Source organism: Cavia porcellus, unplaced genomic scaffold (genome assembly GCF_034190915.1).
Source record: "Cavia porcellus strain 051 isolate PalLab524CR breed Dunkin Hartley unplaced genomic scaffold, mCavPor4.1 scaffold_9, whole genome shotgun sequence".
NCBI classification, from domain to species: domain Eukaryota; kingdom Metazoa; phylum Chordata; class Mammalia; order Rodentia; family Caviidae; genus Cavia; species Cavia porcellus.
Genome location: NW_026947492.1, coordinates 87426684 through 87453178, shown reverse-complemented (window position 1 = coordinate 87453178; position 26495 = coordinate 87426684). Strand labels below are relative to the sequence as shown.

At 42.0% G+C, this 26495-nt stretch overlaps 1 pseudogene; it reads right to left on the bottom strand.

Annotated features, from left to right (window-relative positions):
- The window catches only part of LOC100728572 (protein kinase C-binding protein NELL1-like), a 609835-nt pseudogene that overhangs the window by 361488 nt on the left and 221852 nt on the right, over window positions 1–26495 (bottom strand).

Genomic DNA, 26495 nt, shown 5'->3' with positions numbered 1-26495 from the left:
AGGTTAGATCTACTACAAAAGCTTCAAAGTTTCAGTATAAAATATCCAAAGGTATTTTATCACCTTGGAGTCAGTAAATCTTAGTAAATAATAGTTATTATGTAGAATCACACACTGTGGTCTCATAGAAACAACTAGATTTAGGAATCAAGATATATAATTTGCAATTCAGAGTCTGCACCTGAGAAATATTAGAAATCACTTTGTTTATCTAGGTATATATCCTGGGAAATGAAGAAAATCAATGATTTTCAGTGCATGTTCCTCAGAGCTCTGGGCACAGATAAATTGTTACACAGAGTTCAAGCCCCCTATCCCAATTCAATAGGATAGCTGTTTCTATATTTTTGACATGTGGATCATGGGAACAACAATTTGGGGTTTAGAAAATACAGAAATCTCTGGACTAGACAAACTTTCAAAGTTAATTCATTTCAACTATGAGATTCTAGGATGCTTTTGTCTTTGAAATAGAATTTTAAACCAACCACACTTAGGTTACATTTAATCTGGAAGATTAAAATACATTTTATTAAATATTACCAATACTGGAAGTTTTAGATGAGGATAATACTAGCATAATACACCTTATTAATGTCACTGAGAAAGTTAATTACACTGATGCACAGAAACCACTGGAACAGCTCCAGCTACACATGTATCCAGAGTCTCATCAGTAAACAGTGCCCACAGTGGGGAGGACAGCCATGCTAGTTCAGTAATGATGAAGTTCAGAACAATAATGCTATAATTTCGAGGTAAGAAAAGGGATGCTCCAGCCCTCATATTAACCAACACCCACCTCACAGCAATGCCAGGGTTTTCAATCAGGTCTGGCTAAGCGCAATCTCTGTCTACCCCCAGTACGTCATACCCTTCTACCGCAGCAAAACTCAGCTGTTAAAAAGCGGGAAATGTAGCCATCTCCTGGACTGCTGGGAAATACACATCCCTGGTGGATGTGGTGTTACACCCAGCCTCATGTCTGTGAACTGCTAACTGCTGATTGCCCCAGTAACAAGAGGACTAAGAGGTTAACTTGTTAGCAATCCAAAGCCTCTGGCACTTGATAACACTTCTACAAAGGTTCAAGGAGCAAGACAGCGAGGTTTTTTCACTCCAGGAATGATTTTAGGCACCAGAGCTCCCTTTGACCGAAGAGCCTGTGCTTCAAGGGCTACCTCAAAACTGATAGATAAGTAGCTGTCATGTTTCTACTCATCATGAGACTGGAACCAGTGTCACAGGTTCATCTTTTCTCATATGTGCTCTATGCTGTATTTCTCATTGTTTCTGGGTGACTTGAACTTTTCTTACTACATGCATCTGACAGCACAGGTAAAACTTTCCAAACACCATTGTAAACATCTCAAAGCATTCACATTATAACCCTTAAACATGCACAATTATTGCCAATTAAAATAAAATGGTTTAAATATTTTAATTTACTGTAAGAAAAATATAAGATTTTCCAATGTACATCCTTCTATCAAGCATGTGCCCTGTCCACTCACAATGCAAGGAATAGGGAAAATTTTATCTTTAAGTCAGGGAAGGGCCAAGGGACAAACCAACCCTAATGCCAAGAGTCTCACCACTGTGCCACAATAACTGTCTGTTTAAATAATGCAGGCCACCGTTTGCAGTATTTATTCAGGGTCACCTTAGCACAAGGTTGAGGGAGCAACCATCCAGCAAGGATTAAATAGGTACCCAATTTTCAGACAGGCATCCAGAAATGCAAAGGTATTTAAAATACCCCTGCCCACAGCTATCTTACAAACTCTAAGAAGAGCTAAGTTGCATGTGGGGTGACATCAAAACTAGGCAATCTATATGGAGTGAAATACAAGCAGGACAAATGTTCTCAAGTGTTTCAGACACAGAAAAATCATTTCTTTAGGACACAAAATTATGTTATATAGAAACTTGAAAAGGGGCAGGACACAGATCCTCATGGGGAGAACTCAGTTTTAATCTTTGCCAAAAAAAAAAATGATGAACTGGGAGAATCTTAAGTAGTCTGGCACGGGTATAGTAACTGTCATAATTAACATTTACTGAGCACGTGCTATGAGCCTGGTGATCAGCTAAGTGTTTTCCATGTGTTATCCCATTTCATTTTGTTAGCAACTCTACATAGCAGAATTATCAACCCTGTTTTACACATGGAGAAATTGAAGTTCAAAGATGCTACTGCATTTGTGTAAGGCACGGAAAGTCATGACCTAAATCTGACTGAAGCCAGAACTTTTAATCAATGTTTTCTATTCCCTAGAACAACAGATTCTGAGTATCTAGCTAAAGGATGAAGACAATATCATTTTTAAATTCACATATTCAAACAGCCTATAAGGTAAATTCTCATTTTCAAAAAAATTCTTTTTGCCTCTGTCTCTGTCTCTCTCACTCTCTCTCTATGTCTATCTATCTCTCTCTTCCCCTCTCTGCCAAATCTTAAGAAGCATAACTTTAATCACTCTAAGTTCTTTACACTACATTTCCTGTCTAATTCATTACTCTTAATCAAAACCTCCATTCACAGGGATGGTGGTGTGGATGATGACTTATAGGATGGGTGGACATATGGGCAGACAGAAGTCTGTGAATTAGAGGTGGAATCAATGGATGGGTGAAAACAGCAGAGTCATGCAATGTACCATCATAGCCAAATGGAAGGCAAATCTGACTCGTGTGCTGGCCACCATAGTTGTGTCCTTAAACACTTTTATTTAGGTCCAATTTACATGCTATAAAATCTATCTATTGCAAATAGAAAGTCTGATGATACTTCAGTAACTTACACAGCTGTGCAGTCCTCACCCTAGTCCAGTTCTAGAATATTTCACTCCAGCTGGTGTTCATCATTCTTAAAACTGAGACTCAGCCTCTGAGTTGGACACCAACTCAGAAATCTGCAACTGATTCTTTGCCTTTCAGAATCCTTCCAAATGCTTTGTCTGTCTTGTCTGATGTGTCTGCACACCATGACATTTTAGGATGCACAGCTTTCTCTCCTGGCTATTTATCTTCAGTTGCTACTCATTTGCTACCCAGTCACTCTCAGGCTCTCTCTCTCTCTCTCTCTCTCTCTCTCTCTCTCCTTACCTATCTCCACTGCCCTTCAGGCAGACTTTGGAACACTTTTCCCTCAACTGAGGAAAATGTAGGAGTCTCCTCCAATCTATCCTCCTCCTAAAATATTAATGTATTTAGTTTTATGAAATTACAAGCAATAATCTGATCACAGGAGACACATGAATAAGGTACAAAAATTTCAAGAGTTTTTCACTTGCCTGTGTTTAACACATCTTAATTATTTTGTTATCTCCCATGCCCCATTCCTCTCATTGTCTCTTTCCTGTTCTCAAAAGAACTCTCTAATTCCTATTATTTATCCTTTACTGTGTGGTTTATTTATGTTTTGAGCCTCTTACCTAAGAGAAACCATGTGCTACTTGAGCTTGTATATCTGACTTATTTCACTTAACATTATTGTCTCAAGTTGCATCAATTTTCCTACAAATTATTCAAATTTTTCCTTCTTTCTGGTGGAGCAATACTACACTGTTTCATTCACCTCTTGATGGACATACTGCTGACTCCCAATATGTAGCTGTTAGGAGCTCTACTAATATAGACATGGGTACGCACGGACCACTGTGACATGGTATCTTTAACTCTTTGAAGACGATACATAGAAGATGAATAGTGGATCAAATGGAATTTCTAGCTTTATTTTCTTAAGGAATCTTCACACTGCTTTCAATAACGGGTATTTGAAAATGTTGCTATTATTGATTTCTTCCAATATAGAAGGAATAATGCTTAGCAAGTTACACAGCTCTACTTCATTAAATTCCTACACTATCCTACAATTACTATTATCCACAGGTTAGAAAAATGCATCGGAGCTGAGGATAAAGCTCAGTGGCACAGTTCCAGCCTGTCAAGCACAAGGTCCTGAGTTCACCTTCCAGTACCAAATAAATAAATAGGAAAATATGTCTAGGATTTTACTCATCCAAGATAATTAAAATGATGATCAGATTTTGATTCTAAAGTTCTCAAAGTCATTTTTTAAAAATACTTCTGATATTTACCTATCTGGGAGTATAAACAATTACTAGTGATTATTTTCTGATACTGTTCATAAGTCATTCATAACCGTTACCTCTCAGATCCAGATGGCCCCCCAAACCCTCATGCACTCATAGTTGGGACTCTGAGAAGGTAATGGGATCAAGGCTGTGTGATACTAAGTTAGTCCACTGATAGGCTTCTGAGAGTGACTAGTGACCTTTTTGAAGAAGGAAGACCCAACCCGGTGTGCAAGACACAAATCAATAGGCTCGTAGCCTAAGTGAAATAAAAAGGGAAAAAGAAAGTCTCAGTGCTTCCTGCCTCCCTTGCCATGGACTGTTTCTCTTCTGTGCTGCCCCTCTGTGATGCCACTCTTGAAGCCAACTGATTATGCACTGAAACCTTCACAAACTGTGAGCCACAATAAGCCTTTCCTCCTCTAAACTGTGAGCATTGGATGTTTGATCTCAATAATGACAAAGTAACTAAGACAGAAAAGCGGAGTCACTGCTGTGATACTACCTGACTTGTGGTGCAGAAGCCTTCAGAAATGTTGTACAGAAGTTTGTAAAGATCTGTAGATCCCTGATGGAAATGCATCCCTAGAACCCTGCAAGCTGAGCTTGGTGAGAGATACTGGGGTCAGAGCTCAGAAGACCACAATTCTGACAGCCCCAAAAGAGCAGGTTCAACCAATTTTAGTTGGAAAGGATCCCATTGGCAGTTGGATTCCAAGCCATGTGTGTTATGCTCTGGCAGAAAATTTGTCTGCATTTTATTCATGTCCAGAAACTTTTCAGGAGACTATAATTAAGTGCAGTAGACTAATTAATTTGGTGGAAAAAATTCAAAGCAGTCTAATGTTGAGACAGTAGTATGGCTACAATTGGGAGGCTTTAGGCAGATCTACTACAACAATCAAGAACAAAGTTTAAAAATCAAGAGCAAGTCTTTTGAAATATTTGAGGTTGGCCAGAAAGAAAGATCCAGTACAGTTGTAGCGTGCAAAGACGGAATAGAGAACAACCTGATTGCTGAAAAGATTAGTAGCAAAAAGTCATGTAATTTTTAATTGCACAATTAAAAAACATGACCTAAGGGCACTGCAGAACCAACAGGACTCCAACCTTGGCAGCCCCACAATTGAAAAGATGAAAATTTGTGCTTTGAGAAGAAATTCTCTAAGGCAAGTTTCACAATGGCAGCAGCCGAGATAATTGTTCCTTGGGACTGGCTTCACAGTGCTCAGCCATACAAGCACTTGACCTTTACAGGCAAGACAGAGAGAAACTTGGGAAATTCTCCACTTGGCAGCTCACATTGGCATCATTCAAGTGGTGCAGGTTTTTCACTCGTACAGAATGCAGGAGTTGTGGAGTCAAGGAAGCTTCTGACATCCACACAGATTTCCAGAGAAGGTCTGAGAGGGCAGTCAATGTGCCTTGGAGAAGGCAGTGTGTAAAGCTCTGTATGTAAAGGCAAAAGTGCCATGGAGAACCCCGAAGTTTGTTGAAGCCAGGAATATGGACTGACCAAGGAAAGCCACAAGAAATAAGCAAAGACGGCCCAAGAGAGAAGCCCTGAAGGCTACAACTGACAGCAAGGAAAGTAGGAAAAGGAAAAATTGAGAAAAGAAGGATAAAATGAAAACAGAGCTTCATGAACAGGGAGAGGAAGAGAGTTTCCAAGGAAGAGAAAATGGGAATGCAAAAAAGAAGAAGAAGAAAGAAAAAAATCCTGACATATCACGTACAGGCACAAACTTCCTATAATGAATGTGGTCAATATGTGTACCTAAATTGTACCAATAAACTTCAATAAATGGAAGAAAAGCTCTGTACATCACGCCACAGATCACCCTGGGTGCTGTACACAGAACTGGGGATTTAATGTTTGCCCTGCTGGATTGTTTTTGTCCCTTTCTTTTGTATCTCCTTATTAGAACTTCTTGGAATGGGAATGTTTATCTTATGCCATTATATATTGGAAGTGTTTAATTTTCCACTTTTATAGAGGCTTGCACATAAAAGTTTGCCTTAAATCTCAGAAGAGAATTTGGACTTAGATTTTCCAGTAATACTGAAGTTACTAGGATTTTGGAAACTCTTAGAAGCATTTTGCATTTTGCATTTTGCGTAAAGGGATATGCATGAGACCTTTGCAAGCCAGGAGAGGAGTGTTGAGGCTTATGTCTAGACACTCCCCCAAGCCTCAGGCACTGGGAGCAAGTAGGGCTTTGGAGAGGTAACTGGAGGAAACTGCATTAGCCCAAATTTGGGTTAGCATAATTCTGGGTATGAATGATGGATTTACTGAAGACGGAAGACTCACTCTGCTTGTGGGTGGCACCTAACAATAGGCTTGTGGCCTGAATAAAAAGATAAAAAGGAAGTCCCACTGTTTCATGCCTGGCATGCCAGGAACTGTTTCTCCTCAGCAATGCCCCTCTGCCATTTTGCCCTGCCTTTGACCAACCAAATATGAACTGAAATTTCTAAAACCTATGAGCTAAAATAACTTTTCCTCCTTCAACTTGCAGGTGTCAGGTATTGTGTCTCAGCAGTGAGAAAGGAACCAACACAATAGCCTTTGTATGCTCTGAAAAATTATTAAAAATGAATATAGTTCATCAAGTTTGAAGGTTTTCAATCTACAAATCTGTTCTTAACAGAAATAAAATATGCACCAATACTTGTGCACAATGATTCATGAGAAATGGTCAATAACATCTAGGATCAATAATGAAAATCCATGGTCCTCTCTAAACACACAGGAAATAACTGGAAAATCAGGGGTCACCTTTGTCCTTGTTCCTCAAATGCTCTTCCAGTTTCTGTTCCTGTGCATGCATGCATGTCTCTGTGTGTGTCTGTGTGTCTCTGTGTAGTACATGTCATATCTGAATCAAATCCAAGGCCATGTCCTCAGCCCCTCATTCCATAAAGACCTCCTGATTCTCTTTCCTTCCACAGCATAATAAGAAAACTCACCCCGCTCCACACACATCTTTCTAGTGAGCATCCCTCATTTGCTTTCCTGTTCCTGTCTTGGCTGTCTGTAATCAATTTTCCACAAAAAAGAATGCTTTAAAACATAGATTGGATTGTGTCACCTTTTCAGAAAATCTTTCACAGGCCTCCCATGTTATTTCAAATACAAAATTCTCAACTTCAACTTCAAGCGACAGACACCACCCCATCACACCCCTCCTGCCACATCAGACTTGCTTTTCATTCCTCTAGCACAGCAGTCTATTTTCTGATTCCAAGTCTTTGCAAATTTGTTCCACCAACTCAGCAAGTTAAGATGCATATCTGCTAAAATAACTCTTAGGCAAGGGTGTATGGTGCAATACTGGTCAAAGTGTACAGGCTTCACTAGAGCAGAATGCAAAAGTTCTGGAGATCTACCTTAGCACATGAGGACTATAGCTAATGACAATGTGTTAAATAAATGACAGGCAGATTGCCAGTGCAGAACAGCAGATCTAAATGTTCTCAACACACACACACACACACACACACACACACACACCTGTGTGAGGTGATTGATATGTTAATTAGACTGATTTAATAGTTTTACAATGTATACATCCATGTGATAACCATAAATATATAAAATTTTTGTCAATTATACCTTAATAATGCTGGCAAATATTTTTAAAAGGAACAATAACAAAAACCACACACACACACACAAGCACACACTTTCTGTAAGGAAGACTTTCTTGTTTCTTGAGTCTAAATGAAGCCCGTTGTTCCCTCTCATGGGAGCCTAACCTCCTTGTTTACAGAAGTTATCATGATCACTAACTAATTTATTTTTGTATTTATGGATGGATGCCTGTCTGCCCACTAGAAGTTCAGCTCTGTGAGGGAAAGGACCACATAAATCTGTTCTTCTTGTGCTTAAGACAATATTTAGCAAGTTATACACATTTAATATTTGTTGATTTCATAACTAAATCCTCAGAGTCTTTTCAAGTTAGAATTGAGAGTATTTTAAAGATGTATACCTTGAGTCTCAAAGAGGTTGACTCCCTTGTCTATGATTATTCAATGAGTAGGTGACAAGTAAAATATAGATTAAAAAGCAAATATAATTCCCAGCCTCTCCCACCTCACAAGTCCATCCAGTCCTGGCTTTCATCAGGGGATGCTGAACCTGGCCTGATAAGACAGATCTCCACCAGTCATCAGCATTTTCTACTCCATGCGTGCTCAAATCTTTCCAAAGAAACAAACATTTCTTTCTGCAGAGAACACTCTATTATCATTTATTGTTTGGAATTTCAAGGTACAAAGTAAACTAACTTGTCATATGTCAGAACAGCACCCACAGCAGATATCAAGATGAGTAAGACCCAGATAAGAGTTCATACTCAAATCGTTTCAAATGAGCAGGTGCTTAGGAAAAGAAACACACACTGATGAAAGACACTGCTTTTCATTTTACTCAGAACACTTGCTTGGTTTTAGTTCCTGGCAGAAGTGCCTTCAGTCAGTCAAAAAAAGCTTATGAATTACTCGTCATGTGCCCAGAATTTCATGGCAGACAGGTCCTCACCCACCTTACATAAATCGCATGTGCTCTGAATTACAGCGGGGTATTATGGTGAACGGGGCACTGAGCCCCAGGAATGTGTCACAGAGAAGGGCCCTTCCAGGACTTGAAGAGAAGACATGAAGGAACAGGCATTCAAAACACATGGAGCATCAAATGGCGGAGACAGGTTCAAGGAAATTAATGAAGAAGCACAGACATTAGGAGTCACATTATTTTTTTTTTCTTCACTGGTTGGGAACAGCTTAAACTTTTTTCTCCCTCTTACTGGTCCTGTATTTAGAGTCCTTTTACAAATACTAATAAACCTATTTAAACTAATTGATTTCTTTAAATTCATGGACAAAATGTACATATATCCAGCCCTGCCTATAACAACGAAGAATCCCACACTGCTGCTCTTCAGGACCCTCTTCACACTGTATAACTATGGAAAAGGTATACATTTATTTTGGCTCATCTTTGCATTCTGCAGCCAATGGTGGGCATGTACATGCAGGATTTACTCCTGTGACTTCTTTCCCAATGAAGAATGCACAGGCTACTTCTCCTAGGAAGACTGAACAGCGCAGAGATAGTTCAAGTCAACTCCAGATATCTACCATTCCCTGCCCTCAGTCTCCTGTGCACAGTGTGACCAGCAGGTCAGGCACTTTACCTACATGGACATTCTCTTCCCCTGGATTGGTCAGGGAGGATACAGCTCAAACATTCTTTTTGAGAACTTAATTCCATTATGCATTCCACACCTAACATACATATGCTGGAGGCACCTGAGCTCTTAGCTGGAAGGACAGCCTAGTTTAGATTTAGGTCTTTCTGGAACTACGTGCTTCATTCTGGGCACTTCCCAGACACAAGTCCATTAAGGCACTTTTGGGTCACTGAACTGCTGTGTTCCCTGAGCCCAGCCTCTCCTTCAGATGCCCTCTGCTCCCAGCTTCAGCACAGGCACTGTTTTCCCAAGCCACTTTAGCTCATGCTTCAGGGGTTTTGATCAGATCCCACCCCATCTTTCAATATGCAGAGGACCTGACCTGTCTATACACTGCCAGGCCCTCTACTATCACACCAGCTTACATTCTCATTAAGTGTCACTTTCCCAGGTCTCTGTTCACCTCAAATACCCTGAAATCCTCTCTAGAACCATTTCAATTATAAATTCACCTAAAATGATAGGGAAGACCTGGAGAGGGGCATTGTGGGATGCTAAGATTGTGGGAGGATTTAATGGAAGGGCATAAAATCTCAAATAGTACAAATAATCCCAACTAAGTTCAGGCCAGATGACAAGACAAGTGAGCATGAATTAAAATTACAGATAAGCACATTTGGAACAGATGTTGGAAACAGCATTTTTCTCCAACACTGGAAGTCATAAACATGCAGCAAAATCCTCCAAAGTCATCAGTGACTCTGAAAATGCAATTAGAGCTGGTGGTGGAGGGAACAAAACCATGAGAAGTATGTCAGAAAATTTTGGAATGAGCCACATGATTGGTGTGTTTTCCCGGAGCAGTATCGAGATGCATGATCAATGTCCTCAGCTTTGATTTTGTTGTTTTCCTTTCCAACCTTTAACTGAGAGGGCCAGAAATTCATGAGCAATCTTTTTATCTGTTGGGTCTAATTCAGGCCTTTCCTGCTTCTTTCCAGGAAGCAGCAGAGATGTCACTCCAGTACTCTCACCTCTTCTCCACCTAATGGCCTCACCCTAAAAGTGGGCAGGCTCCAGCTATGGCTGTTACCTCAAGGTAATGAGGGAGTAAACAAATCTCATGCTGCCAGCACAAAGTGTGCTGAGACATCAGGGGAAGCTGCAGCCATGCTGAGGGCTACTGTACATCCTACTGCCAGTGACTGAGAACCGAGCCCAGCAGTAGCTAAGTGGTCTCTTCCACCAGTGTCCAGCCTTTCCGCCCTCTGCCTGTGCCAGCCGACACTGCTCTGCAGTTCTCTCCCTGGGCATTCTAGCTGCACCAAAAGCCTTGTGAATGTAAGTATCTGCTGGTTGCCTTCATCTATGTCAAAAAAAAAAAAAAAAGATGAATTTGTCACAGCATTTGCAAAACTTGCAGAGTGAACGTCTCTGAGGCTCTGGTCTTCATACCAGTTCTTATAACACAAAGCCCTCAGATTTAACTCCCACTAAGAAAATGGTTAATGTAAAACCACAGTCTGCACTGTTCATCTTGATTAGTCAGTGGGAAGGGGGAAGTAACTACATAAACATGTACATGTTACTCATTTAAAAATTGCCTGCATAATACAACAAATAAGTTATAACCTGAGGAAACTAGTTACAGCTGAGCAAAATGGGATTAGAACAATACTTCATATACAAAATATATAGACTCAATTAAAATCCCATCTAAGTCACTGACATGACAAGGACACAAAGGACCAAGAGTGTAACTCAGTGACCCAACACTTGCCAAGGGTACGTGAAGACCCACATTTAGTCCCCAGGACCACAAACACAGCCACAAAGATGTTCTCTCTGACAGGAAGACATTTCCATCACTTACATGTCTCCTGCATTTAAAAAACAAATTTATAAATATAATCATTAAATGGGATGTTGATTTTTCAGCCTTATGACATCAGCCACTTGGGGACAGAGAAATAAACCACTCAGGTGAGGCGACTCAACAGAGCTGTAATGAGAATAAACCCTGGAAAACTCTGTGAACATACACATGTTACTCAATAAAAATTACCTAAATAATAAAATTAAAAAGTTATTCTCCTCAAAATGTTTTTTAACTTAGACTTCTGAGGAATGATATTCTCAAAGGATAATCTCTTTCAAACTAATTAATAGATACAGGGGGGTTTAATGTCAATTGTAAGGTCTTCTGTGTGAGTTCTGAAAGGGCCAGGGACACTCTGGTTTCTGGTATCACTGAAGCGAGGGTGGCAGAAGTCACATGGCCACAGCACAGCACATCCCAGCGTTTACCCCGAAATATGTACTTGATCTCTTCCAACTCCTGCCTCTCTCTTCACTTGCCGCCTGCCAATCCATGGATAGTGCCAGCCAATGACACAGCCTCTCCATGCACAGGGTCAAAATTGCTTTACATAGAAATCAGGTGTTTCTCACCTTTCCCTTACTTACTGTTTTAGATAGGGGGGAAGGATGAGGGGCAAGAAAAGCTGAATAATTTATCCTGAAAGAAGTCCCTGGGCTTTGCAAATCTTAGCAGAACAGTAACTGTTCGGCCCCTTGTTCTCTGCAAGAACCCACTCAGAAAACATGAATGTGAATGAAAAGGGAAGAGGCCAATAGGAACCAGAGGGACAAAAGATTTCTCACAGAAACCATTATGTGACAGAGTCTGCTATGTTACCTTAGAGAAGTTCTTAGAAGATAAATTGGAATGGAAGGAAATGAATTGAAGTTCATTGCACACACAGTTGAGGACAACAGTACTTTGAACTTCTCTGGATTGATGTTTTGTTGTTATTGAAATGGTAGGGTTGACATAAAAGAGATGCTGACTGCCCACATGAATATACCTCTCATTTTCTGAGTGCTGATGCACACACAGAAGTGCACAGGGAGCTTGGGTACCTTCTCTGCTATGGTCAACAAGGAAGAAGGAAGTAACCAGGGTAAACTTTTCTAATGAGGACCTTAGTGAAAAATAATTCTTCATTCCAGTGGATTCTGAGATGGGAGAGAAACAAAAGAAAACTCATAGTCCTGAAAGTTTTAATTCATCCGACTTTCCACAAGAAATTCTTCTCTGCCGTATTTTTCCAAAAAGACACATTTCAGTTCCTGTCAAAATGTGGAGTTGTCAGAGAGGACAGCAGAAACTCACTTATCCTCATGAATCTCCAGAGAAAACCAACAGCTTCCAAAAAAAAGGATTTGCTGGAAGAGGTGGAAGAAAACACACATGAAGAAGGAGAAGAAAAAATCCCGAGTTTCGCAAATAGCCTAGATCAAGTTTGAAGAGCCTCACTCCTTGCTATCACTTTCCTGTAGTTGAGTCAGGTTTGGTAAAAGCCCTAGAGTTACTAGGAATGGGAGTCTGCCTTCCAGTGAGGTGTGACATCTCTCAGCATCTCTACTGATAAAGAAGGGCATGACAAGTACTAGAACAAACACCTGGGTTAGAACAATGACTTCCTCTTGAATTTCTGTGGCCTAATCAATGATCCTGCTCTAATGAAGCCATAAATCAGAAGGGATTGGCATAAGCTGAGTCCCACTTGGCACCTCAACAACGAGCAAATGACGGATTTTGCATTAAATGATATGGCCCACCTGATACCCTTATTGGTTAAAAATAGTTTCATCCCTCTGAAAATTCCACTCAATGTTTAAGTATTGCCAAAGTGTCCAAGCTCGAAATACACTTGTAGTCATAAAAGCAGATACATTAGGGCAAACTCCAATGCCATGGTTGGTATATCCCTGATTCTTAGGGTACCGCAATTTCCTAGGAATTTTACTAAAACATAGATCTCTCATGACCAACCACAGACAGAAGTCACAGTCTGAAATAAAAACACACCATGATGAAAAACAAAACATTTTTATATATCAAAATATGCAAGGGGAGTGGTCAGCAGGTTAGGAGCTACCACTTATTTTGGTAAATAAAATTTTACTGACACACAGACACAGCTCTTCGTATACCTATGATCTATGCTGCTTTCCTGCATGGCATAGAATTTACTAGCTGTAATAGAAATCTGCTGGTCTACAAAAGCTAACATGACCACCTTTACCAATTCTTATGCTACAGAAAACACAGAAAAGTGGAAAAGATGAAGTTACCTGAAACAAACCATAAGGTTTTTCGGTCCTTCTTAACTTTAGAAGGGTGGAAATTCTGGCGACACAGAACTAACTAGAGATTTGATAAAGTGAAGTAGTGGGAGTAGACATTGTTTTTACAATGACAGCTATCAGTTTCAATGGACTCAATTTTAGAACTCTGAATAAATTCTAGGTTCTCCTTATGCATCTAATCTGCCCAGGTAAGAATTTCAGAGAGAGAAAAAAATATGTGAGCTGAATAAATAAGAATTTTTTTTTGGGGAAAAGGGAAATCCAGGAAGAAGGAGCAAAACAATTTATACCTAAGAATTAATTAGCAAACTTTGTTACTCATTTCAGTCTGTTTTCATTCGAAGAAGTAAAAAAAAAAAAAAGTGCACATAAATCAATTGTTATATTTTCTATGAGACTTGGGAACTGGTCCACGAACCAGGCTGAAAAGAATACTCCTCAACCAACTCATGAGGAAAATGGAATAATGATGGGGATGGTTATTATTATAGGAACCATCATTAGCATTATTGTAGCCACAATTATTTATTGGACACTTATCATATGCTGGGCATTAGGCTAGGTGCTTATGCATTATCCTGTTTAAGATTCACAGCACTCTTAGGAAGCAGGCATTGTCCTCATTTTGCAAATGTAGAGACTATGAGAAAAATAAACAAGAAATAGAAATTTCTAAGCAACAGAGCAGAGCCTGGAGTGTGTGCTTTTTACCCATCATACTATTCATTAAACACACACACACACACACACACACACACACACACACACACACACACACACACACACAAAGGCCACCACAGTCCTATTCCAAACACAGCCCTCCATACCCCACCAAGCCCATTTACCTCAACAAACTCTGCAGCACTGATTCTCCGGAAGAATGTGGTCCTTCTCTGAGCAGTTTAAAGGAGGACACATTTCTGTAATTTTTACTAAAACTCCACCCTGGAGGTCAGATATCAGGAAAACAAAAAAGATGTTCACGTGGTTAGTCAATGGTACCAATTAACAATACTCACTGTTAATAGCGTGCAGCGATAACAACCTGCAATAAGTCTCAGCACTCCCAGTGATTCCACTAATAGCATTGCAAATTAAATGGTGAGACTCCTGGAAAAAAGGCAAACTCCCTTTTCTATGTCAGCTAAGCCCAATTCCATGTTTCTTAGTATCTTCTGTAGTAAAGGATGCTGACAGTGTTAGCTGATAAATTTTAACAACTGACCTGATAAGGGGAGGCTTCCTTTGTGAGGCTTACTGATTTCTGCTGTTGATATCCTAACCATGGTAGATTCTGAGCTATCAGCATGATGACCTTAGTGAAAACAGAGTCCGAGAGCTTTGTGTCACTTTTAATGTGCACCAGTTCCAGCACTCTGCTGAGTACCAGGCATTGCAATCTCAAAGAGGAAAAAAATGTCTTCCTGGGTTATTTTTTATTTTTGGTGTTTTTGAGACAGAGTCTGGCTATGTAGTTCAGGCTGCCCTCAAAGTCACTATGCAGCTCAGGCTAGCCTGGGACCTGTGGCAATCCTGCTGCCTCAGGGTTCCCAGTGCTGGGATGATAGGTGTGCGCTACCACACTTGGCCTCCTCCTCTTTGTTCTTAAAAAGCTCACGGTCTGAGTGGGAGAGACAAAAGCTTCTTAAACTATACACCATAATATAGCCTGGCAAGTCCGAAAATGATGTGCTCTAATAATTAGATGGTATGATGGGAGAGTAATTAATTCTACCCAGATGGGAAGAAACTGCGGAGATGCCACAGGTACAGAAACCTGAATAAAGGAAAAGGAACAAACAGACCTCACTGGCAGAGGATACAGACAGGAGCCACGGTATCCAGTTGTAAAGGAGATAAAAGAGGGTCAGGTAGATGTGTGCTAGGTTTCCTCACATATAAATAAAATCGCTTACATGAAATATTAAATATTCTGGGGCTGGGGATTTAGCTCAGCAGCATAAGTACCTGCCTTGAAAGCAGGCAGTCATGAGTTCGATCCCTGGTACCGATAAAAATGAAAAAGACCAAAAAAAAAAAAAAAAAAAAAAGAAATATTAAATATTTGGCAGCTGTTGTAGTCAGGGGTTGTACACAGAGAACAATTCAGATCAGGACATGGAGTTTATAATATTTTTATAATGGTCACCGGAAGTTAACACAGGAGAATGCAGGAAATCTATCTGCAGCACCAACGACATAGATTATTTAGTCAAGAGTCTAAACCCGGCAATGTCCCACATGAGTCCAGATAAAAACCCAGAGCTCAGGACAATGCTTTCAGGGGTCCAACTGGAAGTCCAGAGCCCACAAGAAGGACTCATGCCAGTCTCTTTTACGGATTCGTGCTGGGAAGACCCAAGGGTCAGCGGTGGAAGCCAGAAAGTCTATGCCAGCAGGATGAAGGAGCTGTGCTAGTGGGATGAGGGTTCTACACTGGAGCCGAGAAGTCACACTCACAACAAAGACCGGGGCTGTCCTGAAAGGCACCACAGCTGTCCTCAGTGACACGGAGGCCCCGAACTCCTCCAACAACAAGCACAGTTGGGAACGTGCCAGGAAGCAGCGTGACGAGTTCATCCTGGAGACCAGGCAGCACATGTCTTCCCTCAGGAGCCAGGAAGCAATGCTTGATGTGAAGACCAAAGCTTCTCCAGGAGAACCAACAGCTCAGACAGCAACTCATAGGAGAACCAACAATGCCTCCATAATGCCTCAATCCCTCTCTTCTTCTCACCTATTTATCCTGGCAACCCTCAGGTGGAGCATCTTCTCTCAATGCATGCTGATGTAATCCAGCTGGTGTTAAGTTGACCACTAGTTATCAAACCATAACAGCAGCTAAATCCTCACAACCTCACTTCATCTGAGGTCCTCTTTGTGGGCCTTACTAGAATCTGTACTCAGTTTTATATAAAAAGGTTTAAATGAGCCCATTATTTGCACTCCTTAAGAAGGCTGAAGAGGCCCCTACTGGACCTAACACATTTAGTTTTTCTCTCCCATTCTTAGGTTGTAAGACAACCAAGAAATGGATTCAGAAAAGGAGTCTCCTGGAAAGCCAAAGCTCCTGACTCAGTGGGAGAACAGGACAGAGTAGACAGCGTTGGAAGGGCGGTGGCGTGGTGACAGAGTATTCACTTTGCAAGAGACACGGTCATACCAGCCCAGAAACACTCACGGATCTCCAGCTGGACAAGAACTCCCATTATGTCAGTACACAGGTTCTCACACATGAAAAACATAACCTTCAGTGTGGAATGTAAATTTCCAACGACTCACCCTTTAGATACCTTGTTTGCAGTACGGCTCCCTCTCTGTTCTTATAATTTCCCACCCACATGGACCAGTACCCAGCATTCTTTGATGTATTTTTTTTTCTTCTCCTTTGCTCCTCATTTCCAGAGCCTCTTACTTTTCTCCTGATTCTATCCTAGGATTGGCTCTAAGTCCTGAAAATTGCTCTTGCTACTCCATAGCCCCACTTCTTACTAGATTCCACCCTCACTTCTCTCTCCCGGTCACACGGGCAGCACCAAACCTCAACAGTTAGCACAAGGCTGGATTTTCATGTCCTGCTCTGCTGTGCCTCAGTTTCCCCCACAGAGAATCAAACCGATGATCACAAGTCAGTGAAAGCTGATAGCATACTATAAGGAGGATGAACTAAATTGTATGCAAATTGCTGAATGGCTTCTCATTATTTGCTCTACTCCCATCTGCTCATATTAATACATTTATTCTGGTCCACTAGGTCCTGGCGTAAGTATGGGAGGTGGACACTGCTGAATCCTTTTTATTTGTGCTACGTGCCAACACTTAAGGTCCAGACCTTTGGCTACCAAGGGGTCACCTTGTCTTCCTCACAGCATCACCCCTGGGCCCTGGAATCACTGTGTCCAGGAGCTGGAAGTTACCTAGATGTCCTGCAACCCCATTTCCTTAGCCCAGAGCCCCTGACTGAACGGCATAGAATGTGCCTCACACAGAGGAAGGACACTCTCTGGGCCATAAGTAACATTCCAGACATGGTGGGGGAGTCAGGCTATATCTCTCCTTCCACCAGAAAGTCCAACTTTGCTCAGTTTCCCTCTCCCATCCGGTCATCCACACAGTCTGCCTGGATTTCCCTGGGAGAACTGTATTAATAAATCACTTGTGGGGAGCCTCAGGTCAAGTCTTCTTCCGGGAGGACCAAACAAAGGTTGCCAAGGTTCCATCAAAGATGGAACCTATAAATGAGATTATCTCTAGGTGGTAAGATTTTGGAGTAATTTCCTTTCTCTACCTTAGAGGTTTTATCTCTAAATTCCAAACTTTATAACTTAAGTATACACTTGTCTTATGAATCAAAACAACACTAAACATACTACAGTAGACTTTGATTTTTTTTAAATCACCCATGAAAGTTTTTCTTTTTATAAAATGAGCCTGCTGTCAAAAATTCTAATATACAGTGAGCAAGGTGATAACTCCAAGTTCTTAAGCAGATGAAACCGTAGCTTGAATTTCAGAATAACACGAATTGTGATTATTGCTCCATATGTGCCCTTAACAACATCCAGTCCAGCTACAGAACAGACATGAACCTTTACTAACTTTATTTCATGCACTCTCTCCTGTATGAAATTGTTCATAATTAATATTGTTACAGCCTCCTGATTATGGTATGCTACTGCCTGACCTCTATAGTGAGTTCTGTGTTAGTGGAAAAACGTAATTCTTTTATATTTTTACTTAGAGTGACTGTCTCTATGTTATCTACCATCAAAATAAGCAATTTCAAGTCCTCAACTCATTGCTATATTTCTAATAACATATAAAGCTAACATCTCAAATTTAAAAAAAATTTAGAAAAGGAATAACTGGACAAAATAAGATTTCTAAAAAAGTTTATTCCTCTTGAGTTTTTTATTCAAAAATAATATATTAACTCCTGGAAATGCCAGAAACTTTGAAATGAAAGTTTTTTTCACTGTTTAATTGGTGTGAATGAGGCTTTAAACTAATCCCCTACAATAGGAATGCAATGATCTCCAGGCAGGCTTCTGTCAACTTGGGATCTTTTTCAGAAACACAGAGCACATAAATTATGTCAGTAAACATTTATGCTATTCATTCATAGATGGTACTTTCAGAGCACCATTTTAGGCACAAAAGAAAGAAGTGATTCCATTACATAAAGCAGGTGTCATATGACATTAGGGCTTAGATCTCAGAAAGGCCACCTGGAGAGCCCAGCAGACCTCTCACCCTATACTTGTCATCCTCCCTCCCTGCTGATCACACACATTAAATATGCACTAAAGCTCTCCCATGGCCACCGGTAGGTGGTAGGTGCTGTTTTGATCAAGGGAGTCACTGGGTCCTACCCTGACCTGTCTCACACAGAGTGAGAAGTGGTCACTCAATTCTTCAGAATCCGCCTCTCTAAGCTTCATAGATGAGCCTGAAGTTGAGTCTGGAGATGAGTCTGAATAAGTCCATCAGCCCCAGGAATGGCAGCAGAGAGACTAAGAAAGGAGGTCAGAGAGCCAGACCACAAGAGTTCTGACCCCAGTGAGCTGGTTCACCAGTCACACAGCCCTGTTTTTCTGCACCTCAATTGCCCTCTGCACTGGACCCACCTCAGAGAGCTACTACGAGGGTTAAATGTGATAGCATGTTTCGCATGATTTAAATGTTACCTAAGAAATAGTAAATGCTTAGAAAGTTTAAATGTTGTTTGTCAATAGACTCTATCTGTGCACAAAGTCATTATTTCACAAATAATTGCAGAAAGACACTAAATAAAAACTAATGACTTCGAAAAGAAGGAGAATGATCACTTGTGCAAAGAGAATGACCTGTAAACTGTACAAGCCAAACAAAAGCCCTACAAGATGACCTGAGGGGTGCGGAGCACCTACAATGTGCCAGCACAATTCAGATAAGCTGGCCTTTAAATCCGTGCTCACGTCTTCTGAGGTCTCATATGTGTCTGTGTGGATTCTCTCAAGATAACAGAGTCACAGTGATGACCTTACCAAAGTCATCCACTGCTTCTGCTCAAAACCACAAAAGGGCTGCTGCTTATAAATGACAGATCTATGTCTGGTGCCAAGGCTATGGCAGGAAAAAATTGCTTTTAATCATCCCAGCTCTCCCTGATACAGAAGACAGAAGCAAGGGATTTAGAATCTAAATCCCCTTTTCTCCCCTAGGAGTGGGACAGTTTACAGAGAACGTGAGTTCGGCTCTGAGGTCACAGAAAACATGCGTGGGCCAAGGAAACAGTGAAGAACAGTTCACAGTTAGGAGCAGCATTCAAGCAGGTGCTGAGCTCTTCACATACAGTCTCATTTAATCCTCTGGACCCTTCCGTGTGTGATGTGTGCAGCCTGGGTTAGGGATCAGCCTACCTGGTCCCCCACTCCCAGCCAGGGAGCCTCCTTATTCATTGACAGGTCTTTGCACCCTCTGCCACACCATCATGGCTCCCTCCACAAACTAAGGGACCCCTGAAACCAGTGGCTACTGATGCAAAGCCACACTGAAATGCCCGGTAAACCCTCTGAATCCAAGCATTGTCTGGCATTCCCAATGGCAGCCAAGAGGGAGGACAGGACGGACGGTAAAGGTGGTGGGGGAGTCTGAGGAGATTAATTCCTGGGACAGAGTCTGTCCAAAGAGAGATCAGATACGGGGCAGAGCCCTTCTCCGTGGGCTCCTATGAAGAACTAAATTTAAGCTCCTCTTTTATAAGGGTCTCTTTGAAAGCTTTGGTTAGTCTATAAATGCCTCATTCTCTTCAACATATAAAACACATCTTGTCCTTTCTCCAGGGATGTGATGAAAGGAAAATGAAATAACGTGGTGAACACACTTGCAAAGATGGGCTATTTCCAGGCAATGTGGTGCATTCAGCATCTCTGGAAGAGCCTCGGAACCAGCAGTGCTTTGTCGGGAGACCACAGCTTCTATGGACACGCGTTCTGGGATCTGCTCTCCTGCCTTCCCCATTCACTTTCTTGTGCCTGGTTCCTCACGCTCTCATTCAGGACTACACATCTCCCCCTCTGCGCTTCACCACCATTGAAGAATGAACAATAAAGTATCAACACAGAAATTCACCTTGCCTCCAGCCCTGCTGTACAGGACCAGGAATGCAATGGGTAAGCAGTAAGTTTGGGTCAACTGTTCCCAGTTAGTGCTGGGCAGCAAAAGCATTTCTGGTGAGGCAGCTCACTATAAGTGACAGAGACAAGATCTCTCTCTCTCTCTCTCTCTCTCTCTCTCTCTCTCTCTCTCTCTCTTTGAGTGAACACAGGAACTCCGCTCTGAGCTGCAACACAGTCTTCTTTCTAAATTTTCATTCTGAAATAGAATCGTGCTAAGATCTTGCAGTCCCCTGCCTTAGCCTCATTCTGGGAGGCAAAGACCTCTAGGATCACAAGTGTGTTCCTCTGAGCCTGGTTGGCCAATGTGCTCTCACTGAAGCTGACCTTAACCACCTTCCTCTGGGGCTAGGGGCTCTGCCTCTAGAATTCTTAACTGATGGTTCATCAGGCAAGATAGGGAAAGGGAAAACTTGCAAAAGAATGGAAAAGCTCTCACTGTCTCCTCCTGACCAAAACACTTTCTCCAACCCAGCTCTACATTTGCAAACAACACTTCTCAAACAACCAGGTAAAATTTCAGAATTTAAACCCAGGTCCATTTGACAAGAGACTTGTATCTTTCAGCCGCAGAGTTTCACGTTAAGTGTAAGTAGCCTGCTCTCTTCTCAGAAGACAAAAGTAAGAACAGTGGGTAGAGGATCTGCAGAGGTAGATATTCACTCAAATAAAGGAATTTGTTGGTTGCTAAAGTTGTCTAGCTGCAGAATAAGCTACTTAATGAATTACTAAATTCTCATCCAGGTATGTGAAGTGGATATGTACATGGCATTTCCAAGAAGAAAGTTGTACCACAAACTCTTATTATGTAGCTGGTCTAAAAAGATGCCATCTCACAGTGAATCATGCCTCCTGGAAGTCACATCCTTGTAGCATCCTTCTCTGTGATTAACTGGGTCTGATCATAAATATCCAACAGAATGGGAAGGAACACATAGACATAACTTTGGGGACGAAGTTACAAGGTATACTGGGGCCTCCACTTGCACTTCAGAGGGCTTATGCTAGGGGAGGCTAATCACCATGTGAGAAACCCCTGAGAGCACAGTGCTGTAAGGAGGCCCAGGGTAGCCATGTCTAGAGGATGCAAAAGAGAGAAAGACAGCTACGTAGAGAGACAAGGACACACACATTCATTCTATTCATCTTAGTTGAGTGCTAGACATGGCGAGAAAGAAGCCATCTTGAACATACAGCCATGTCAAACCTTCCCAGGATTCTACCATTAGCAGCCTATGAGATTCCAACTAGTACATTCAACCTACACATGTATAAGAAAGAAGGATAAAGTATTGATTTTGGCCCCTAAGTTTTGGGAAAATGTTTTTGTAGCCACTGATAGGCAAAATACAGTCAAGCTCCACATGTCTAAAACAAGGCCCATTTGTTCTCCACCCTCTCTGACCCAATAAGCACAACTGCCTGATCAAATGAAGACAGCATTCATCACCCTTAGGTGTCACAGGATTTAGCATCCCCTTCTGTGGTTACCATAGCTTCCTCTTGGGAAATGGTGTCTCTACTACAGGCAGTTTAATAGGATGGTAATCCCAAGAGACCAGCTCCCCAATTTGAGCCCAAAGGAGCCAGATAATGCCCCACCTCAACAATAAGGACTTGTATGTTTGAGTCAACTGTTTTATTAATCATATTACCACTTCCAGAACTTGAATCCTCTGTCAGGTACTCAAGGACAGCGGAAATGACTGAAAGTCACCTGCCAAGGCAGATAAACTGATTCTGGAAATGTCTCTGCTTATGCACTTCTGAAACTACCTAGACCCTGTTCCCTCCTGAACCTGATTTTTCTGTCTTTTGCGGGAATTAGAAAAGTACCCTCACATCCTCTCAGAAAATCATCAGTTTGCTTATCTGGAGAAGGTTTCTGCTGATTTCCACCAAAGACAGAACCTGCTGCTCCCATTGACCATGCAGGAATTTGAACCTCAACTTGGTTCTCCCTTTCTCTCCCTCGCAGTGGTCTCTCCCATGCCTAAGGAAACACAAAACTACTTTTCTTCTATTTTGTAAATTAGCTCTCAAATTTCTTTCCCATCTTTATCGTTGCCGACTTAGGCCAGAACTTCATCATTTCTTGCCTATAATGACTAAAATTCACATAGTCCTCCTCTCTCCCCACTAACTCAATCACAGTGACCTTTGAAATGCAAAGCCATACTCAGACACACACACACACACACACACACACACCTGCAGTGGACCCTCATTCCCATTAATATCAACTCCAACGCAGGAACCTTTTCACCCCCACTAGCTTTATAGCTCTCTCTCTCTTCACTCTCACATATACCCTGAGACATCACCAAGTTAAATTCACTGCAGTTCCCTAAATAAGACCAGCCCTGCTTCTGGCTTGGGCCATTTGTGAGTGCTATTTATTTTGTTTGGAATATGCCTTCACTCTCCTCCACCAGGGAAACAATTTCTGGTGAAGACCAACCACCACCCTCAAGAAGCACTGCTTGGCCCCCTCACACTGAGTCAAGGTGCCCTAACCAGTGCTATTGCTTAGTACAAAGGACTGACCAATGGCCTCAGGTTCACCACCCTGCACCACAGCTTATTTCCCCGCCTCCTGTCTTCAGTGCATATCAGCACCTTCAAGGAACCATAAGGTCTTCTCTTTAATCTCCATCAGGCACTGTGCCTGGCACACAATAGGTGCTCCAAAAGCATTTAATGAAATACTAACACAGTTACTTGAATTGCACCTAGAAGATTGTAAAAGCTCATAAATATTTGTTGAATAAAATAAGGGATAAAGAAAAGAACAAATTGAATTGCCATGAGAGATAAGGATTTACCTAAATAAGAAAGTCAAACAATAGGACCTTTGAAACCCTGTCTTAAAAGCCTTTAAATATTCTGGCCCCATGCCACCCCTACAGTTTCATCTCCTACTGCTCTTCGCCTTGCTCAATCTTCTCAGCCACCATGGCATCCTTGTTTACCCAGGACATGCCACGTAAGCTTCTATCACAAGCCCTCTGTGCCTGATTTCCCTCTTTCTGGAATTCTCCCCAACAAAACAGCTGTATGCTTGAGTCCCTCTCCATGCCCAGGATTTTATTCTAAAATTACGTCTTCACCGAGGCCTTGCCAGAACACCAATCCTTAAGCCAAACCTCTCTATCCTGTCAGTTTACTTCAGAATTTCAAACAGAATGTGTCATTGTATCATACATTTATTTTCCTGTCCTCTCCCTCACTACACTGCAGGTCTATAATAAGGAACATTGTTTTCTGCACTGTTCTACACCTGAAATCCAAAAGAATGTTAAGGTAGCATCTGCCTGATGAATCTGTGCTGGATGATTACTGAACAAGGTCCGTGACTATTTACATTTTATTTCACAGGAAGGTATGAGAAACAGACAGGGCACTTGGCAGCACAACATGACATTTGGGAGCAGAGCGGGCACTGCTGCATCTGGCATCAGGGACCAAGTCCCCCAACACCAACTGCAAAGCATTTCCTGGGCTCCACCAAACCACCTGCCTCACAGTAGCTGCTGGCAATTTGCCCTCTCAATACTCTCACTTTACCGGTTTCTTCCTAGGCTACCTGATCCTCAGCTGACCTCGGCTGGTCACACTCTAATAGAGGTTGTACCCACCCCGTGTTCCACCTCATCCCAGCACCTAGAGGGTTCTGCCTCTCATCAACCCATCCTGGCCAAGATGCCCCATTCAAGAACCTAGCGAAAGCCCACACCATTCTTCCAACTGTCTCCTTGCAAAGGGATCTTGAGATTAGAACCTACTTGGCATTCCCAACAGCTCTTGGTTAAGATCCGCTGGCCTTCTGAAAGAACTTTCCCACCATAAATGCATTTTGCTGTAATAAAACAGAAAAATAGATCAGCTAGTCATGTAATATAACCACATCATCTCTGAGATACCATCCAGCTCCAATAGACTCCACCAAGGCAGATTCTCAGTCTCCAAGCAGTGCAGATCTCTTTGTCTACAGAACAACATGAGAATACTGTAGGGCCCCCTTCTGGACCCTCACTGTGACAAACCTCATCCTGACTCAGTTTCCATTGCCTGCACACCAAGAGCCTGCAGTTCTATTAGTGTTGCAGTTGTCAAAGGAAGAGGATGAACTGATATGGGAAGAGGTCAAAAGGTAGAATAACTGGCTGCCATCACTTAGGGTATAGTTTGAAGGGTTCTGACTCAGACACTCCAGCTGTGGAATAAGCACTTGAGTGAAATGCCCTCATGTATCTTCCGCCTATCAGAATTGTGGCTGCCGTGGGTGAGGATGTTGTTTATTTTCCTGTGATCATGGGAGGCAGCTGTCCTTAGGCTATCTGTTCATAAGCCCTCACACAACAGAGAAACACAACCATTCCAGTAAATTGCTACATCAGTGCACCAAGCAGACCACTCGTGGAAAGGCGAGCTTGCCAGGCTAATAGAGAGGGCAGAGGTGGAACGAGGCCTTGTAGAAAATTTCAGAGAGAAGTGTAAGTGCAACTTCAATTTAGATTCCACTGGGGCTCTGTTCATAATTTAAGTTGCTGACTTGATTCAAGCAAGTACAGAATATGTCAGTTTGATCTGACCCTGATGTGAGTTCACCAAATTCTACAGCCAGTGCAACAGGAGCAAAGAAGCCAAGGCCTGATTGCTCCTCTTCCTGCCCCAAGGAGGACCATTTCTAGCTCATGCTCTCAGGAGAAGCAGAGGCAGAGACATTTATTCTGAGAGCTAAATTCCCACTAACAACCTTAGCCTCAGAACCTCTATTTCTGTAAACAGGTTTAAAATGGATTGGTAATGCTGGGTAGCTCTCTCGTTCTAACACTGTCTCATTGTCATGGAATGTTCGAGTATGTAGAACTTTAGTAATCAGCTGTTCCAACCCCTTCTTGTCATCCAAAGGAGGAGGAAAGTCAGCGACTAACTTACTAAACTCTAGACCTCTGCAGTGGATGCCCAGGTGAGCTACTCAAAGCCCCTCCATGACCAAAAGGCACATTCTTGCCACTGTGGGACCGGCTGGCAACCAGCAGATCTCAGCTACCTACTCAGGACTTGTCCTGGGCTGGAGAGAGCACCTTGCCCAAGGTCAAGTGGCCTTCTGTGGGCAGCCTGTAACCCATAAGTGTTTGAAGAAAGTCTGGCAGAGTCCTAACCCCACTGCCCCAACTCAGGACAACTTTGAAAGGCAATTTCCAGTTGTGAAATCCCCTCCACTAGCAGCTGGAAAATCTGTTTCACTACTTTGAAATTCAACTTGTCCTTCTGCCCAACTGCCCTTTCTTTACCACCTCCATCCTGCCCTAGAGTGATCCTGAAAGCACTTTCTAATAAAGCACAAGCAAATCTCCATTTCAGAGTCTGTTGCCCTTCAGAGCCTGACCTGCAAAAGCCCAGGACAGAACACAAACGTATTTCACTCTGCGTTTTCCTTTCCGAGAATGGTATCAGCAACAGCTTTGACCTCCATACCTCCGGTCCTTCTAACTTCTGCCTTTATTCTGCTGTGTGTCAGTGCCCACACGCTAACCACTCTCCCTCCATAAGTTTCTCCACACAAGTACCTTTCTCCACTTCCCAGACACTGTCCTCACTGGGCCACCATCAGCTCTGTGTTAGCCTCATGGCTCCCCTGTGCTCCAGCCTCCATCTTAATTGCATGTGTAATCACACAGCTCCCTGCTATCTGTAACTGCCCGAAGGGAAGGGGCTTTAATACAACTTCAAACATTAAAAGTAGATTCCAAGGATTTCAGTGGGGGGAAGGGGACCGACAAAAGAAAATCAGTATGGTTCTTAAAATGGGCCTTTTCCTCTGTTTAAAAGGAAAAAAAAAATATATATATATATATATCTGCAATCGCGTGCTA